This window comes from Myodes glareolus, chromosome 7 (genome assembly GCF_982192425.1).
Source record: "Myodes glareolus chromosome 7, mMyoGla1.1, whole genome shotgun sequence".
Taxonomy (NCBI): domain Eukaryota; kingdom Metazoa; phylum Chordata; class Mammalia; order Rodentia; family Cricetidae; genus Myodes; species Myodes glareolus.
Genome location: NC_142032.1, coordinates 12685480 through 12706461, shown reverse-complemented (window position 1 = coordinate 12706461; position 20982 = coordinate 12685480). Strand labels below are relative to the sequence as shown.

At 38.4% G+C, this 20982-nt stretch overlaps 1 pseudogene; it reads left to right on the top strand.

Annotated features, from left to right (window-relative positions):
- The first annotated feature begins 18737 nt into the window (after positions 1-18737).
- Positions 18738-19237, top strand: LOC148121295 (small nuclear ribonucleoprotein E pseudogene; annotated as a pseudogene).
- Positions 19238-20982: the final 1745 nt, after the last annotated feature.

Below are 20982 nucleotides of genomic sequence, written 5' to 3'. Positions count from 1 at the left end.
AGGTAGAATGTGACAGAACTTTGACATAAAAGGACTTTTATCATCGAGTGAGTTTATCTATTTATCTAGTGACCTATGTGACACTGGGATGTAAGGGAGAAATAAACCTTGGCAAGTGTAGAGACAGATGTGCAGGAATGACTTGTTTCAGCATCTGCTATGACTCATACTCTCTAATACAAAAATTAAGATACTTACTGCAGTTTAGAGAGTATTGAAAAATGATAATAAAGGCATTAAAATACAGGTGCTTAGGATCTTTCTGTCCTCTTTTCCACCATTTTCTTTCAGTCATACATTCAGGAATTGTGGTGGGAATATCCCCAATGTGTCTTGGATTTCCAGGGTCTATTAATCTCTGCTTTGTGTCCAGTTGTGGCTATCTGTGAAGTACATTTACTATTAAGAAGCTTATTTCATGACTGGCAGTAGCTACACTTAACTGTTGGTGAAAGGATAAGATTTGGAATGTAATAAGGACTTACCCTAGCCTAACAAAGTGGCAATAGCAGATTATTTTCTAACTGACCATGGCTTCCCTAGGCCCAGAGCACTGACTATTATCTAGAACAGAGCATGATTTTCCTCCCTTTAGACAGACTTTTTATCCAAGCATACAACTCTTTCACACACTTTGCTTTGCTGAAGAGAAGAATTTGTGGTTAACAAGGACTTTGCATCACCCTATGTATTGACTATGCAGCACCCAATATTTTGAATCTACACCACTCTATATATTTACACTGCACTACGCTACATAGTCACTCTTTATCATCACATATGTTGAAACTGTAACCTCTTACATTTTGATTCTGTACCAACCTGCATAGTCAGTCTGTATCACCCCAATAGACCCTATACCATCAAGAGTGAATTTTGCATAACCCTGAATATTGACTCTTATTATCATACATATTGAACCTATTCCACAGTATACATTGAGTATAAAAGAGGCAATATACACAAATATTGTTTGTAAATGTTTCTTAAGATTTAAGTGGGGATATGCTATAAAGATTTGCATTAGTATGGATCTTGGTTTATTGATACAAATTTCAGGTCAATTTTGTTGTACTGTATATATGTATTTCTGATCTAGATTAAGGTCTTGTGTTTGTTCAGCTTATTTAAGAATGGAATGTATAATTAAGAAATATAGGTTAATAGATAGTTATCTAAAGTAGTCAAGCCTATAGCCTTATTAGTTAGGTTTCTAGATATATAGAGATATATTTCAGTTGGATAGGTATTCTTCAGATCTTTCAAAGACTACAGAATATGGCATTTAAAATGTTTTAATAACTTAGGACTTCTCATGACAATGAGACACTTATGCTCCTGGCAGCACCAATTTATTTCAAGAGGAAGATGGGTATTGAAGGGGCTCCTGATGGACTTTGCCAGCCATTTGAGCAGAAGACTGTTCTTGCCTGGACTGCTTGATGTAATGCTGTTTGAACTGGACATGCAGGACCCATAGAGATAAGACTGCTGAAGCTGCCTAAAGAAAATGAGACTGTCCTTTGGGGTTCCTGCTTCATGAAAGAGTCTGCCAGACATTCTGCAGGACACAAAAGAAAGTGACTGACCAACTGTCAATATAGGTGGAACTATCTTTGAAATTTCCTGCTTAATGGGAAAGTCTGCTGGACACTATGGGCCTATAGGCTGAAGATAGATGCCTCAACAGTCCCGAAGAACTTTGGGTGACTGTCCAGGCAGCAAGATGTCTCTGTCAATTATAGAGTTTTGGGAGTTGCTTACAATGTACTTTCTGCTTACTTAGATAATATTATATCAATCTGGAGTCTTTGATGGAGTTGAAGAATGGATAGTTGTAATTATAGTTTTCTTTAATATGATAAAACATAACATAGAAGCCGGGTGGTGGTGGCGCATGCCTTTAATCCCAGAACTCAGGAGGCAGGGGCAGAGAGATCTCTGTGAGTTTGAGGCCAGCCTGATCTACAGAGTGAGTATCAGGACAGGCTCCAAAGCTACAGAAAAACCCTGTCCGGAAAAACAAAACAAAACAACAACAACAACAAAGATAAAATAGATACAGATGTTGTAACTATAATTCTTGCTTAATACCTGTCTTGTTATATGTAATTTTACTATGTTAAAGTTAAAACCTTCCTTTTTTAAAAAACAGAAAAGGGGAAATCGTATGGTATGTTCCTTCTGTCTATGTGTTGCTTTTATTGGTTAATGAATGAAGAAACTGTCTTTGGCCTGCTTAGGACAGAATAGAAGTAGGTGGGGAAAACCGAACTGAATGCTGAGAGAAAAAAGGTAGAGAGTCAGGGAGATATAATGGAGCTTCCAGAGGAGAAAGACGCAAGTTTCCAGCTGGAACCTTGCTGGTAGGCAATTATCCTTGTGGTAAAATATAAAATAATAGAAGTGGGTTACCCAAAGATAAAAGAGCTAGCTAGCAATATGTTTAAGTGATTGGCCAAACAATTATTTAAATAATATAGTTTTCGAGTGATTATTTTGGGAGTCTGGGTGGCCAGGCAACAAACGAGCGGCCTCCTACAGCAGATAGTAGCAATTAATAAATAAAAATATGCATAGTGAATAAATAAGGAAAGCATGGTTGATCTACCCTTTCTAGATAATCCAAAACAAAGTATGACAAATTATACACCTACCTGAGAGGTGTTCTTACTTTTGTTTGCTTTTGTACTCAGCTTTGTTAAGTTAATAAGATGGGTATCTTTTTTATTTTTTCATTGCTGTCAATTTTTTTTTGGGAATTAGCTGATTTTCTAAGCTTTAAATAAAATTATCCTAAAACCACCTTATATTTCTTTTAATTAGAAGATCAATCATTGCAATGTTGTTTTTCAGTTTTGTTTCTATTCTCTTTACATTTTCTTTATTTCTTTGCTGTTTTGATTTTTGGACAGTAAGGGAGATTTATCCTAGGGTTTTGCACATGTCAGACGAACACTCTGCTACTGAACTACATCCCCATCCCCCTTTACATCTTTAATGCTAAGTACTGCAAAGTGGAAGTCCCATGAGAAGACAGCAACCAAAGGAGAAATAAAAGACAAAGGAGGGCAGGAAGGAAGGGAGGGAGAGATGGAGGAAAGGAGAAACAATAAGGAGAGGGAGAAAATTTACCTTTAAACATTTTCTCCACAAATAAATAAAATTATGAATATTTTTGAGACGAGATTTTCCTTAGGACTTCTGCAGCTGGCAAAACTTATATTCTCATCATGACTCTGAGAGGGAGACATTGCTCTTTCTCCTTTTAAAGATCAAAAGTCAGCCTATTCACAGAGATGTCCCTTGAACTACAGGGCTAACCCACTTACAACTGGGAATACCTGGTATCCCTTGACCTATACTATGCCTTACTGGTTCTCTTAGGTTTCTAATTATTTGACAGTTTTTCTCATATATATGTATAATTTATATGCAAAGGAATACATGTACTGCAATCTTCAGACCAGCTTCTGCTAAAATTCTTATAAAGTTTGAATTTGTTTAGCCTAAATTAACAATTTTTTAATTTCTGACTGAAAGAACTTGGGAGCACATTAACCACTTACAGTGCAATGCTACTTACATTGAGCTTTTGATTTTAAAAATGTGCTGCCACAAGCCTTCATAAATGCCTAGTAAAGTAGGCTTACACCATCATTTGCATGTTTATGAATAAGGAAGTGGGTCATATGACTGCTGCAACTTCACACAGGAAGGAGTCATCACCATGGATACAGACATTTTGTCTCTCTCTCAGTCATGCTTATTCACACCAAGAGTGTTCCAGCTCCTCTTTTCCCCATAATGAATATAAAGGATGGTCTTGTGAAGAGACTTTACTAACTGACAGGTTCACTCTTCCTCAAGATATTGGTTGTAAGTCAACTGGGATCAGTGAAGGAAAATGTGTCTGATCGTGTTTAGTGGTTAGAAGGGGACAGACACTCTTAAAGGAAGAATGCTGTTACTAAAAAGATGATTCTATAGGACTTCATTCTTCCCATAGTGCTGGACTTGGCATTAAGGATGCTCAGGGAACTCCCCATCATCGAATGACTTCTAAAGGTAAAAGTCTGTCTTGTGTGACCTTCTATCTCCTTTTGCTTCTTTCTCTTGTTCTTGATTGCACATTCCTGGTCATTGTTCCTGCATCACTCACTTCTTCAACTGGCTGACAGTCCTAGAGATTTATAGCTGGTGAACTGGGTGTTGGTCAGGAAGTCAGAAGACTCCAGTTTGGGGCCCAATTCTGATAACTGTGATAAAGAAATGAGGATTACATCTTTTTCTCTCAACCTTTTTTCTAGCTTTTCAATGTAGAGGAACCAGACAGCTTAAAGAGAGTGTGGATATTTCCAGAAGCTATCATTTGCATCTCCACTGCTGCAATATGTAATTAGAAAATTCCCTAAGTTATCACTCTCGCCAGGGCCATCTACAAGTTTAATGAAAAGACTTCACAATTTCCCTGTGTTATTCATCTCATTATATCCTGCTACTGACTGAAACACTCCAGATTTTCCTTACATTGGCACCCTTCTTCATTACTCTATTCTGCATATTCTACTGATTCCTCTACCCTACTTCCTACATAGATTCTCCCATGTAACAATCTACATAACTCAACATAATGTTAGGGGAGAAGTCAATGTGAACAACACAGAACCTAGGATTATAGTTCATATAATTTACGGGGAGTGAACAAATCAATTATAAGTATGAATTCTCTGTAACACTATGGATTTGTTGCTAATTTCAATGTGCTACGTTTTATCATTAACCAAATTTAAAGGATGTCTCTTACATGCTTCAGATACACCAACCCCTTCCACATTCTACTGGGCTGTGCAAGTCCATAAGACTGAAATGGTAAGGTCTCCTGATGCCCTAGTTGCATCTGTGTGAATTCTGTATGCTTGACTGATTTAGTAATGTCGTAAGAGTTTTCAAGTTTCCATTTCCCTGTCATCATTTCAGCAAAGACTTTCTCATTGATATTTCTTTTAACTTACTTATAGTAAACAAGGCTAATATATTTCTTCTCAGCAGCATTGTGGGTCTTTGTTCTTACTACAATCCAGTTTGGATGTACAACATTGTATATCCAATAAACCTCAGTACCCTCAGATCAATAACCCCCAGTACCCTCAGACTTAAGCAGCTAAAATATTTTGTACCCCTGTTCCAAATTAACTCTCAGTTGGATGTAGTAGGAAATATCCTACTGGAATTATTGCTTTTCAATCATCCCCTTACCTTACCTTTTCTATAGATACAGTTAGGATTAGTAAATTCATCACATTCTTAGTCATATGAGAGGCACTAGTTCCTAAATTTTTGCAATGATTAATTAAGTATATATGAACCTTGACAATTTTAGAACTCTTGGAAATGATTTCTCAATAAATATTTTCCCATAATTACTGCTTTCATTATTTATATGCATGTCTTTGCTTACAGACTTCCTAGATTGGACAGTTTGACTTCTTCTACATACTGAGATTTTTATTCTCCTTCAAATTAGATAAAATGTTACAAATCAGTATGATAATCATGGTCAGAATTAATCATTCCCTTTTGTGCATTATTAAAAAGTTTTAGTTATGTTTTGATTTTAGCTAGTATTAAGATTATTTATTTCACTCTCAGAAATTAGATTGTAAGGTTAATGATGGTAGAGACCAAGGACCATTTCTTATGCATCTTCATAATTCCAGAGTACCTATGACTGATTATTTAAGCCAGACATGCTTTTCAAGTGAACTTGAAAGTTGAAGATGGAACCTAGGCCACTAAAGACATAAATAATAATGCAGACATGTGAGCATTTAAAAAATATTTTGTCCTCAATGAGAGTTACCTTGATTTCTATAATTACCTATTTAAGGTAAGCTATATCTAAGGTCACTTTTTTCTATTTAGCAAAGCAACACAAAATTAAAGAGAGTAGCATTAGGAAAAGGAATTTTATGCAATTATTTCTGTAGCGTTATAGTAAATTTACATATTATATATATATTTGTGTGTGTATTTAAAAAACTGAGTAGTCACTTTACTCTGACTGTTATATATTGTATACCTATTAAAATAATTAATATATGCCTACTATAAAGGAAATTGCTAGGCCAAATCAAGGACAGGCACATGGAAACCTAATATTATAGAAAGCCAAGAGTGCCAATGACTTTCACAGTGATTTTCTTAGAGCTAATAACTGCTAATATTTATTAAATTACTACTCTGTAGAGATATCATGGTCAGAACTTTATATAAATTAACTCGTAACACTGAAACTCATCTCCCTGAGTTGGTAGGTAGTATCACTAGGCCTGACTGTTACATAAAGTTTGGTGACAGTACAGATGAGGAAAAGGTGGATTCTCTTGCCATCTGGATGTCAGTCTTTATCCACAAAGAATGAAGCTTGAAAGGGAGAAAATGAGAAGCTTCCAGTAGCATGTCTGACAATTGATCCCTTGGCCAGGTGATAAGTTATGTTAATAATCCTGCGTGGATTGGATTTTAAATTGTCTCCAAGGTTCATATATCAGAACCTTGGTTACTGTCTTGTGGGGCCACTGGGAGTTGGCAGAACCTTTAGAAAAGGAACAATAGAAGAAATTTAGGTTTTGTGGGGGCATGACCTTGAAGAACATATTCAAATCTTATCCCTCTGTCTTTTTCTTTTTGCTTCCATAGGATAGACCTGTGCAGTGAGCTGAATTCTTTCACCGCATCCCTGCAAGGATGGATCATCCCTCTGTAGGGAGCCAGGATGGATGGGAGAGACCTCTGAAACTGTTCAAACTGTTCTCTAAGGCAAGCCACTCTTCAGATGTTAAGTTTCTCAGGTTTGGTTTTTGTTTTTGTTGTCACAGCAATAGAAAGCTGACTAATGTATAGGCCTTTATATAATATATAATGACAGCATTGCCTTCTTCACCAATTCTGGAGTTTCCTTCCCCCAAATCCATACCATTACAAATCACAATAAAAGAAAATCAGATAAATTCCAAAAGGGTGATCCTACTAAAGTTTTATTGTGGGGCTAAGATACTGGCTCCAGCCCCTACCCAGAGTCCCAAGGGCGAAATGCTTCTCAGGAGTGAAGGGGGTATAAATAATTTCTATAATAGCTTTACACAGACAGGCTAATGCTCTTTATTTCAAGTGTTCTTTATTGTTTTGTTTCTACTCTAATAACCCTGTCCTACTTCTAACTTCTTCTCTTACTTCTAAAAACTCTTCCCCTAAAGTAGATTTGAAGTGATAAGGAGCTGAGCTGCTACCATGGCAACACAAAGGTCCAATATCATAGTAGCAGAACCTCGACCAGACTGAGGATGTGTGCGTGTGTACAGTGCCCAATGACAACTTTGGGACTCAGATCATCTTCAGCGGCAAGCGAAGAACGGGCGAGCTTTCTTTTAGTAATCTTGTTGAACAGCTGTGACTCTGACCTTGTGTAAGCTGGAAAGTTTTCTTTTTACAAAAAGCCTTGAGTCTAGTTGAACTTGTTCTGAGGTGAAAATGGGCTAAGTTAGTGAGGCAGGATTTTAGTAGTCCTTGTGGGACACTCGATCTAGTTACGAAGCACATCCCAGTATATATACTATATATCAAAACTATACAGCTAAATGATTAACTAGTTTGACCATCCATGAATACGTATGCCCGTAAGATTGAGATGAAATGATGGGATTACATGTTCATACTGTAGGAAAATGCATGGTAATGGGGAGTTATCATAGATGCTATTGCGCAAGTGAAATTACAGATGAAAGCAACAGTTTTCAGAGTAAGCTGTCATTGCGTCATGGCTGGCAAATAGCTCATGACAAATGCTCCTGACTTATATTTGATCAGTGTTCATCAAAACCGTCAAAGACGGTTAAAAGTAAAGTATGTTACAAGGAAATTGATAAGTCAAGAGCAGCTTAAGTTAACGAGAGTAAATGTGAGTTGGTATCTGGATGTGATCCTGGAGGAGAGAAGCACACTGAGTAAAAAAAATATAATGACGTCTGACTAAACTTTGAGCCTAAGTTAATAATATGATGAAAATCTAATTTGAGAGATAATAAAAGTGACTTCCATACCAACAAAAAATGTTCTTGGGAGATGTAATTAAGATGAAGTTGGATTAGGGTGTGCCTGAATACAAGGAATGACATCATTATGAGAAAGTTCTAAGAGATGCAGTCATATAGAAGGAAGATGGCCAAGTGTGTCCAAAAACAAAAATTGGGGTGACACGGCCACAGGTTAAGAGACTCTCAGAACCAATAACCAGGAGCTAGAGATTGGCAAAGCAAGATCTCTCCAGAGTCATCAAGCTTCCTGACAGCGAGAGTTCCTTGTTTGCAAAGCCCTCAGAACCATAGGAGGGTAAATTTCTTCTAAGTAAACCCACCTAATTTGTAGTAATTTTATGGCTACCCTAGGAAAAGTCTTTTTCCTAGGTACAGTAAACACTGTAGCAAGTAAGATGTTAATAGCAGTGGAAGGTGCAAGTGTATGTTTGGGCTAAAGGTGGTAGACCTGCTACAAGCTGCAACATTATATAGTAATTGCTCAGCCATCTTTTCACAAGCAACTAACTTATCAGAACCGAAGGATCTGGTAAAGGCTAATCCAAAAGGCAAGACTTTTTGGAGTTAATGCTTTGTGAATAAGTGGCTGTCCTTTGCTGTAGAGTTTTCACTGTAGCTGACTTCCCTTTCTGTTACATATTTGGGAATTAGCTCCCTAGTTCAGAACAGTTTCCCTCTGCAAGGCCCTGTCCTCTCAGGTAAATGCAGAGATCTGCCATCCTGCAGTTATCTTTATCAGCAGGCATTTGGTCAGTATTTAGGTAAAGAACATCCCATTTAAGATATTTACAGATTTCCAAAGACATAGAATTACCTCCTGTCCAAAACTACTGTTCTGGTTTTATCCCACTTAAAAGATTCCTAACCCCTTATGCTCACGTTCACCTCAGTCTACTGATGATTTTCATTCTGGACTCTTAAGGACAGCAGAAGAGGTAACTAACTGAAACCCAGAGAAAGACCCACAATACCCACGATCAGAGCAGTTGCTAACAGCGTAGCCCGGGACTCATAATTTAGAGACCTGGGTCTCTTCTTTGCTTAGAGCAGTGAGTGTAAGTCCAGACCTAGGTCCTTAGAAACTGCAGCATCTGGTGTATGTGCTGTCTGATCAAGAGCCATTAACTTCCCCCTGACTGTTTACAGAGGTTGTCTGGCTATCTGGGAACCTCTATGCATACTGGGAGAAAAGAAGCAGTGCACTGATTTAAAAAGCCCCCTGTGCCCTATTCATAATTTTACTGAAAATTAACTTTTAAACCTTTTATCTACCACCTAAAAATGTAGCACAGCACACTACCCTTCTCCTCTAGAATTCCCTGATGATTTAATTTCTTTCTTAACTTTCTTTAGGAAGGAGTTCACTGTATGTGTACTAGCCCTCCCACATGCGTGTGAAAACCCTTACCTGATTTTCGATGGGGCAAAAGAATTCCAGCCCTGGAACCTGCTGGGGAATTGCTGGTTTTAGGATACAGATGACTGGGAACATTTGTAATGGGAAGAACACAGAACAATGTAGAATTAAGAGTAATGTAGACCAAGGAGAATAAGTAATGAGTGGAACAATGAGAAGTGATGGATTGAAGAGAAGAATGAAGAGACATGGAGATGATTCCCATTGCGAGTAGACCTCTTTACCCTCAGGTTTTTTTAACTCTCTAACTATTCGTGGTGTCTTTAATTGAACCCCGTAATAAGACAGTTGCTTTTTTTGTACTATAGACTATTTCTTCTAGCAATCTTACTTGTTTGAAATATGAAGTTTAACAAGTAAAGCCAAATCAAGCAAATGAATAAAAAGGGACCGTGAACTACCACATCATTAGCCAATGTATCTGTAATAAAATATAAAAAGTGATCGTGCACGTAACTGAGAATGTGGAGGTATTGGGAGTTTAGTACACTGTGGGTGAGAATGTAGAATGACACATTTACTCTGAAAAAAAAAATCTGGAATCTGAACCTAAATGTATCGTATGACCTAGCCTTTCCATTTCTACTTCTGTGCCCGAGAAAAATGAATACATCCACACAAAAGCTCACAAATGTGTGTGTAAGAATTATTTATAATAGCTAAAAAAGTAGAAACAAACTAAATGTCCATCAGTTTATTAATGGCTGAAATAATACAATAGACTCAGAAAGCACTGTTACCTTCATCAACAAGTGTGCTTAGTGCTCTCATTAGATGGGCAGTGAGAGCAGTCACAAGGGCCAGGTGCTTCTTTATGACTGTATTCATTTGAAACATCCAGAAGAGGCAATTCCATAAGAAAGAAAATGGAATAATTATTGTCTATTGTGGGAGAGCAGAAATAGAAGTGGAGAGTTACTGGTAAGGGGTGTAAGTCTTTGAGGAGGTGGCAAAATATTTTAAATTGGTTATGGTGAAAAGTTTGCTACTGCCCGTACAAGCATGTAAACTGTGGGGTGATTTATATATATCAGGAAGGGTTTTTTGGTTTGGTAGCTGTCCCTCAGATAAAACATGTACCTTATCCTAGTCACACATCTATTAAGTGACAGAGCCAGAATTTGAGCTAAGTGTGCTCTTGACTACTTTCTATAGGGTATCTTCTCTCAAACGTACATAAAAACACCGAGACAGACAAGTTCCAGAGAAGAGGGAAGCAATCACACTGGTGACTTTCTTCACTCCCTTTGCTCAGAGTTGCTCCTGGTAACAGACAAGGGCAGGCTCCGGAGGGGAAAATGTCATTAAATCCCTGATTACACACACAGCCTCCTGGAGGGAAGGAGACTATTTTTTCTCCTTTTGCAATTCTGAGAAGGGTTATATTTAGGGGAGCAAGAAAGGAAACCTACTCAAAGGAATATGATAAACACATTCCTGGTACCCGCTTAAGTTATTTAGATGCATGACAAAGCATCATTTGAAGCCAACTTAAAACGAACTCTAATGAGGCAGCATTGCCTTCCATGTCACAGCCTGTCAAACTTCTTCTCTTTCAATATAGGTGCCACATACCTGTCAAGCAAAATCAAGACTTTTCCCCCAGTGGCTAAAATGTTTATACATGTAGGAAGAATTTTTCAGGGTGGGTTCTGTTCAACAATGATGATTTTCAAATAATAGCAACTGGACTTCATACTATAAAGGAATCCCACTGCCACTGTAGTCTCCCCCTGGCCGATATATACTGGATGGAGGAGTCAAGGGGGGGGGCATTCTTTTGAAGCATGGTGCTGAGCTAACTGACTAGTCATTGAGCCTGGAACAAGCCCCCAAGGCAAGAGGAAGCAGAGGAAATAGAATCTTATGGGATATGTTTGTCAGCACTCAGCTCTGCAGGCATCTGAGTTCAGGCTTCACCTCAAGAAATGCTGTACCGGTCTCATTCTAAGGAGTCGGACCATTGTCTAACAGGCCGTGGGCCTCCTGTGGCTTTGTGACAGAGAGAAACCATTTAACATTGGAAAAAATTGTACTGAATGATTTTGCAGTGTTGATCTAAGGAAAAGATGGAAGATACTATTTGGATATCACTCACAGAAGTGGACTCTGTTGCAATTTTGTTTATTGAGAAACTATAGAGACTGCTATATGCAGACTTGGGTTCAAGAAGCATTCAACTTCTGACAGAGTGTGTGTTCAAATGATAAAGTTTTGTAAACACTGTTTAGTTGTTTTGCTGTAAAAGTAAAGCTAAAATAGCACTTCCTTTCTAATGTTTTAATAAAAGGAAAAAATAATATAAAGTACACAAAAAAGTCTTTATTTTATTTTGTTATAGATGAATAAGATGGTCATGAACTGTTGCTAGGAGAGGGCTATTTGTTCATTCTGGATGTCCGGTTAGCTTTGCCCCAAAATAGCCACACAGAAACTGTAGTAATTAAAACACTGCTTGGCCATTAGCTCTATCTTCTTATTGGCTAACTCTTATTTTAATTTAACCCATTTTTTATTAATCTCTATATATAACCAAGTGGCAGTGGCTTACTGAGTAAAATTCCCAGCATCTGTCTTCAGCGGATCCACGGAATCTCTCTCTCTCTCTCTCTCTCTCTCTCTCTCTCTCTCTCTCTCTCTGAGTCTGCTTTCTTCCTCCCAGAATTCAGTTTTATCTTTCCTGCCTAACTAAGTTTATACCCTGCCAACAGGCAAGGGCAGTTTCCTTATACATTAACTAATGAAAGCTGCACATAGACAGAAGGACCTCCCACACCAAGGAAACAGTGAGTATTAAGATCGATTATTTTTTAAGTCAATATTCTACTTAAACTGTATGTGTATGTACATGAGTGCAGATGCTATGGAAGCTAGAACTTACATACTCTGTGAGAGCAACAAGCATTATTAATTACTAAGATAGCTCTCTACACCCCTAAGAATGGTTCTCAATGCATTAGGAGCTCAATGATGGAACATATAATGAGTTATAGGCTCGAAAGTAGCAAGATTGAATTAATCTTGGTGGCCATTGCAATGGTATTGAAAAATTTGTCAGGTATTCATTTATCACAGAAATATAAATTATTGTGTTGTCAAAGAATGAATTGTAAATTCCAGAAATTTAAGAAATTCACAGAATAGGAAGAAATTACACCGAGAAGAGGAACCGATTAGTTAATCAACCAACTATATATAAGTATCTTATTTTCTCTTCAATTTGACATCCAGTGAGTCCCTATCAGTACTAGGCATTAGTACCAAGGAGAAGCACAAATGGCCATTCTCTCAGGTAGCAGAACTGTAAGGAAAATGTAGTCAAGGAAAACTCACACTGACAAGAGAATGAAGAATTCTCAATGATTATCATCTGAACAGAGATCCTAATATAAGAAAATGTTAGTCATATTCAGGAATAAGGCATAGAATTGCCTGGCATGTAAAGGTACATCACTCTATAGAAACAAATCTTGGCCTCAAATACAGATTTTGCTTTTTATTTTATGTATAATAAAGAACTCTTTGCCATGATATAAAAATGGGATTCTAATGAATGAGCTAGTTTCATTTATTTTATATGTCAAATCTTGAAGATTAGAAGAGTCATGGGCAAAGTTAGAAACAGTGCAACACACACAGTATACTGGGCAGCAGGGACCCTGGATTATTACAGTAGGAACAGAAAGGAGATCTTGTACAGTTGAATATAAAGAAAATGATGATTTATTGTTGTGAGAAAAGGCAATGGCAAGAAGGTAGGAACTTTACTTTTGTATATCATAAGTGATAAAAATTTGCTTTGTGAACTAGAAAACATTATGCAAATATATGACATTACCCACATACTTTCATTCTGTTATAAAGACATACCAAGCAGAATAAAATAAAATGATGCAGACCCAATTCACTGGTCTTTTGGATTCTGAGGAAAGCTCCCAGAGAGAAACTGACTTACACAAAGCTTTAGCATGAGATGGCGGAGTTGAACTTGGATCAGTTCCACTTTAAAATATAGTTTTCCATAGGCAGGTGCACCTCTTCCAAGCATGACTGCAAAAAACCTCAGTGTCAAAATCATTGAACACCAGTGATGTTTCCTTTGCTGTTAGAAGTTTCCTCCCAACATACCTTATGCCCTTTGCTGAACATTTGCAATGGTCAAAAACATTTCTTCTCTCATGGTAAATGTCATTCACCAAGCTCTTTAAGATGTTGACTCTGTTGTAGGAATCCATAAATTTGGAAACACAGGACAGGTTTGCTGTTCCTTGATGTTGGAAACTGGAACTCACTATGAAGTACTTGTTTCCTGAATGGCCCTTAGTTTCTTAGGACTTGTGAGCATTTGACAAAATAACCTTATTTAAAGCAGACACCTCTTACTTTGCTTAATGACCTAGTTAAAGTGCTAGTGTGACAATAGAAATGCAATAGATAAATTCCCACAATTTGCATGTCTGTGTCACTTTCTTCCTGATTACAAAGGTGAAAATAAGTGACTCTGGGTAACTAGGAACAAGCAGAAAATGCAGTGCTTTCAACTCCTTGTTCAGTAGTACAACTAAGACAAGACCTTCATTACTGGATTTCTCAAAATCCAGTACAAAAGTACTGCAAGACCATCACAAGTGTGGTCCTTAAGAATTGCTTTTATTTGCTGTTTTGTTTTCAGGGAGTGATACCAGAAAACAGTCAACCAAGATTCATAATAGGTAGAAAGACTTGGGACTACTTGCAAATGTGGAAAAATTCAGCTCTTTTCATTTTTTATAATTCTCATCAGGCCTGGATGATTTGGGGAAAGGGAAGCTACGACAGAAAGAACATGGACTTGGCAAAAATGTTAGACTCCCAACCAACTAGTTTATAAGTCTGTAGCACATACAAATAATTATATTTCTCTGAATCTGTTTATACCATCCTCCTTTGTAAAATGAACAGGCTACATGATCATTACAATAGTAAAAATTAAAGATAAAACATGAAGGCACTGACATTGAGCAGATGCTTGTATTTAGTGATTTTACTTTTCTGCATGATATTTTCCCTTTCCCCGTATCTCTGAGTAAAGGTGAAAGTTAATCGAGAAGTGAAAATGAATCACACCTTGAGGGTTTCTCTAACTCACTGGGGTGAATGTCCATTTGGTTTCTGTTTGAGACCATTTAGTGAGTCCTGAACAAGGAAACTTAAAGCTTGCTTCTTCGTTCATTAATCCCCAGTGGTGTGTGGAATCCAAAGTAAGGTTTTACCGTCATAAATTCAACTTTTAAGAATAAGATGTGTTCTGATTTCCCACTAGGGACTGTGGCCTTGGGAATAAAGTCCTTGTTTCAGGGCTTCCTGCTGCGGGGGAGAGTGGCTGTCACTGAATTTCTTGTCAAATGCGTTGCTTAGCTTATCAGTATTTTCTCCAGAGGGACCTCATGTTGGGAGCATCAAAACAGAGAGGTGTTAAATAGACCATGCTAGCTTCTTAGCCCCGTGACTGGCTCACACAGGTCCACTGGGAATCAGGTGATATCCTGTAATTCTCACTACATTCTCCACAGACTCGGCCTAAAAATCCACTGCATTTACCTAATGTTTAAATAATGACTGTTCATGGCCAATACTGGTAAATGCTCAATCATTTGCCTTTAGAACTATCTAATGACGAATATCTGAGCAATTTGAATTTAAAGATGAAACTCAAGTTCTGAGATGTTGAATAACTTGTACAATCACCCAAATAGCTTGGCAATACAGAATTTAAGCCCACATTGACATATAATACTTTGAAAAGAGTGCTATAGTTTAAGAGTTCTGAATCCTGGCATGGTAGGCACTACATCTTGATGTTAATGATACTGATCTCTGTTGACTGAGTTTTCTGTCCTACCTGCTTCCCTCAGTTAAGTCCTAAGGAAATCACAGAGGTCTACATGAACTATAAACTGATGGGTCCATTAGCTCAGGCTTCTTATTAACTCTTATAACTTATACTAGTCCATTATTCTTGTCTATGTTAGCCATGTGGCTTGGGACTTTTTTGGTGAGGCAGTTACATCTTGCTTGCTCTGTGACTGGGTCAGGACTACAGAATGGGCTTTCTTCTTCCCAGAATTCTCCTGTTCCCATTGATTTGCTTCTACTTCATGTCTGGTTGTCCCACCTATACTTCCTACCTAGTTACTGGCCAATCAGCATTTATTTAAAATAAAATTGACAGAATGCAGACCATTGTCCCACACCAGATCTTTGCAAAATACCTCCTTGATAAAATCTTGTCTACTTTTCATTAATTTGACGTGTTTTCTGTTTGTTTTTTGATTTAACTTTGAAAGACACTATGAGGACCAACAGGTACCAAAGCAGAAAAATAGTGTGGTTCTTTTTTTTACCCACGAATGGAGCAATGATAGTTGATTTTTTTATCACATCGTCTCTGCTTAATACCGCTAAGATTTCTTTGTGTATAAAAATTCATTGAGTTATTGCCTATGTTTTTTTATCTTAGCCATTCTGACAGGTATAAGATGGAATCTCAGAGTCATTTTGATTTGTGTTTCCCTGATGGCTAAGGATATTAAATATCTCCTTAAGTATTTCTCAGTCTTTTGAGATTCTTCTGTTGAGAATTCTCCTTTTAGATCTGTACCCCATTTTTAATTGGATTATTTGGTTTGTTAATACTTAGTTTTTTGAGTTCTTTATGTATTTTGGAAATAACCCTCTGTAAGATATGAAGTTAGTGAAGCTCTTTTCCCAATCTGTAGGTTGTTGTTTTGTCCCATTGACAGTGTCCTTTGCCTTACAGAAACTTTTCAGTTCCATGAGGTCCTCATTACTGATTGTTAGTCTTAGTGCCTATGTTATTGGTGTTCTGTTCAGGAAGTTGTCTACTGTGCCAATGTGTTGGAGATTATTTTCACATAAATCAGTATATCTGGATTTATGTTGAGGTCTTTGATCCAATTAGACTTGAGTTTTGTGCAGATCGATAGGTTTGGATCGATTTTAATTTTTCTATATGCCACCATCCAGTTAGACCTGCTTTATTTGCTGAAGATGCCTTCTTTTGTTCATTGTGTAATTTTGGCTTCTTTGTCGAAGATCATGTGTCCATATATTTGTGGCTTTATGTCTGGGTCTTTGATTCAATTCCATTGATGCACCTGAATGTTTTTATGACAATACCATTCTTTTTTTATTATTATACTCTGTAGTAGTGCTTGAAATCAGGAATGGTGATAAACAAGAAGACTTACAGAATCAAGCATGAGACATAACCCAGACATTCTGCATGTATGTTACAGTTTCATAGCTTGATCCTCTTGTGAAATTTCTAACAGCAGGAGCAGGCACTGTCTCCAACTCTTTTACTAGTATTTAGGACCCTGTTCCTCATACTGGGTCACGTTGACCAGCCTTAATATATGGGGATGTGCTCAATCATACTCCAATTTAGTACGTCATGGTTTGCTGACACTCATGGAATACCTACCCTTTCCTAAACAGAAACGGAGGAGGAGTGGATTGGGGATAGAAACAGAGTGGTGGGTTGACTGGAGTGAGTGGGAAGAGAGTAAGGAGGGGAAACTGCATCTGGGATGTAAAATAAATAAGTTTATTTTAAAACATAAATCAGTGACTCTTCATGACTCCTAGAGAAGTTAGGTATCACTATCTCATAGTTAAAGATTTAGTAAGAAGAGATCAGGAGATTAAGCAACCTGTCTGCTCAGGAAGGTTCTGCTGGCAAACAACAGAAACATAGGCCAACTGTAACATGAGGGCCAGCTTGTTGGGGTATCTGTACCGCCCAGTACCCCACAACCGGCAAGCCCAAAGAAAATCACTCACAAGACTCCATAAGATTATAAAACTGGCCCATTAGGTCAGGCTACTTATTAGCTCTTATAACTTTTGTTACCCCATTATCCTTATCTACATTAGCCACATGGCTCCGTACCTTTCTCAGCTGGGCAAGTTACATGCTGCCTCTTCGGTGGTCTGTGCAGGAGTGGAGAGAAAGCTTCCTGTGTCCCAGAATACTCCTAGTCTCTTTGCTCCACCCCTACTTCCTGTCTGGCTTTCCCGCCTATACTGCCTGCCTGGACAATCAGCATTTTATTAAAATATGATTGACAGAATACAGACAATTCTCCCACACCAGCCAGCGAATTTGATTTTGGGGAACATCTAACTGCTCCTCCACACAGGTCCAGTTTTTACATTCTCTTCATACAGCATTAGAAGGAGAAGGGAACTTAAAGAAATAATAGCTTCCTCTTTTGTGTGGCTTTATTGCTTCTTAATTTTTTTTCTGTTCTTTTAGAGAGAAGACAGAATGTGCCAAGACACGAGGAAGCAAATACTTCAGAAGCCCATTTAGACGATGGAAGGCCTGCCAAGGAAAGGTTACTGAGGCAACATTGCTGGAAATAATTTTAAAACAGATTATCCAAGCACATTAAGGGAAAGACATGGAAAGGGCTGCAGGAGCTGCCAAAAGTCATACTTGATTATTTCTGGAACCGTCCATTGCTAGGGGTTAGGATACACTGAGAGATGTCTCTCTATCTTTTCCGTTGACTGCCTGCCAGGGGAAAAGGCATAAAGATGAGAACCAGAGACCTGATGCCCATTGGAGATAACAAACAAAAATGTTCTGATGCCAAAGAGTCTTCTTGAAAATCCTGTTGTTCCCTTTGACTACACAGATAGAGGTCAGGGAATGGAGTCCAGTTGTGAAGCATAAGTGGGTAGAACCACTTTCTGTGTAACCAGTGTGTTTCTCTTTCAAATCCCGCTACTCACAGCTATGTGCGGTGCAGAGAGGAGAAGAACATCTGCAGTCATCACAAAAGGTCACGATCCTTTACCTGCTTGCCTTTTGGAAGAATAAGTCCATCCACGAGAGCCTGTGCTTTGGTACAGTGTTTTCAGACAGCAGATTACAATGTAAAGACCAGGAGGAACTTGTGAAAAAGCATATCCCCTGTCCTCATAATCTGACTGAAATTCAAAAGGCCTGGGAAGGGAGATAGGGTTCTTAAGTGAAAAGACCAAATTAATGGTTTTTTCTTCCAAGAGGTTTTCAGATATCATTTTGAAAACACCTGCTAATGACTCTACAAATATAAGCATCAGGGTTTGTCTACCCCCTCAGACCTACCACCCTCAAAGTCCTATGGAAAGGGGTCAGTTGTAGCAAACAAGAACAAGATTTATTGCGGTCTTCCGGAAGTCTCGGTCTGAGAAGGCCTTCCTGCTCGTGCGGTCTTTGTGACTTCCACCATGGCGTACCGCGGCCAGGGCCAGAAGGTGCAGAAAGTGATGGTGCAGCCCATCAACCTCATCTTCAGATACTTGCAGAACAGGTCTGGGATTCAGGTCTGGCTGTATGAGCAAGTGAATATGCGGATAGAAGGTTGTATTATTGGCTTTGATGAGTACATGAACCTCGTATTAGATGATGCAGAAGAGATTCACTCTAAAACAAAGTCAAGGAAACAATTGGGTCGGATCATGCTGAAATGAGATAATATTACTCTGCTCCAAAGTGTTTCCAACTAGAGACCTTCAGGCGCTTGAGAAGGTGAAGAGGAAGTGCAGTGTTTTTAAAGGTGTTTTCTGTTGGGAGCATAGTCCAGAACATTTATTCATGTTGTTTTAGTGGCCCTTATGTTATTATCAGGTGACAATAAATGCTGTGAGATTGTTTTTATTACAAAAAAAAGATTTATTAAGGAGAATCTATTAAGGAGGGACCAGTGAGGATCACCCAAAGCGAAAAAAAGGATAGAGAAAGGTGATCAGTGAAAGAAACACACTGGAAGCCACAGCCACTCAAAAGGACGAACAGGCATGCCCCATTCAGAGCTACTGTACACTAAGCTAAGGAAACTGGCCCTCCTCTCTTCCTGTACACAGGCATGACATGCCTAGCATAAAGAAAAAAAAAGTGAATCGCTAGTCTTCAGCCATGGTGATCCACACAAAGACCCCCCAGTTCACGGCTCTTTGCCAGTAGCCTAAGGTAGATCTTAGTAGAGGCCTGCAGCATGCAATACCCTGCGTATGAATTTTTTCTGTTTTTATTTCAGTCCCATTCTTGCATGCACCCAGAAAAAAAACAAAAGTGAAGTTATGATATGGTTATGAAGAAAATAAAGTATATTTTCCCAGGGGTCAATCCCAGCTCCAGCTTCCAAAGAATTCGCATACATTCCATGACAGACCAGTCATAGCCTCTCTGCAGAGCTTTATGGTACTTGCCATATTTTACAATTTATCTTTCCCCAGGGCTGTTGCTTTGCTATGGAAAGTTCCCTGGATGCACTTCTCTTAGCCCCTGATAGGCCTATTTTTTAAGGACCATGTCAGATCAATTTCTGTATCCCTAATGTCTAATGAGTCTACACATGCAGTGTGTGCTGCATGAATGAAGGAACAAATGGCTCATTGACTGACCACTGGACGATTAAGAGAGAGGAACATTGAAGATAATGCTCATATGCCCATAGCATCTTCCTTCTGTTGTCTAGAGAAAGAAGGGTAAGACACTGTATCTCAAAAGAACTGTCTTAAACAAGCTATAGCACAAGGGCTCCTGTATCTATTCACAGTCACTTGAATTAAAATTGTGAATGGAAGGATGGATACCCTGCATTTTCTGGCAATTCTACTGCCAACAAACTTCTTGGTCTATTTGGGAACAGGTGGTGACTGAAAAACTTTGAATGAGTTTCAGGGAAAAAAATAGAATGAAAATCTTTACAACGTGCTTCAAGTTGCAGACTTCTTTTCTACTCTGTTTCTCTAAGACTGGTACCTGCCATGCCAGCTTCCTGCTGTGAAAGGATATTCAGAGAAAGATGTCAAATGGTGAACAAGAAAGCTAGTGGAATTGACCAAAGTGTCTTTAGTGATTTTAGGGAACTGAAACTTGCCCTGTTTCCTGAGTAATTTAAATTCTGACCCAAAGTTCCCAAGCCATTCAGTGTATGCATGACCCATATTATGAAGCCCAGTCACACATATGGATTCCCAGCTAGCTGCCCTGCCTCTATTACATGAGAGCCCCTGCTTTCCCTCCAATCCCGTGCACGAGCAACTCTGAAGGGGAACAAGCGGTGATGATGATAGGTCGCTGCTGAGCACGAAGAGAAGAAGAGAATGCGATAAGTCTCAGAAGCTCCTTATCCGTCCATAGAAATGCCTGGGGAATTCACTTATTTGAGAGCCTGGTGCCATTACAGGTTCTTGACAGTTTCTTTTAGATGTGTCCCAAGGGAGTAAGTATCAGAATTTCCTACTGAATGCATGTATAGGTGATGAAAGCTGTTGTTTGTTCAAGCAGAAATGAAGAGCTTAGAAATATAATGAATATAATGAAGAATTTGACTTCTCCTCAGTATTTCTTTTATGTAAAATCTACAGAGCTTGAGACTTCAGAAGGCAGTATAGGGGAGAAAAAAGCAC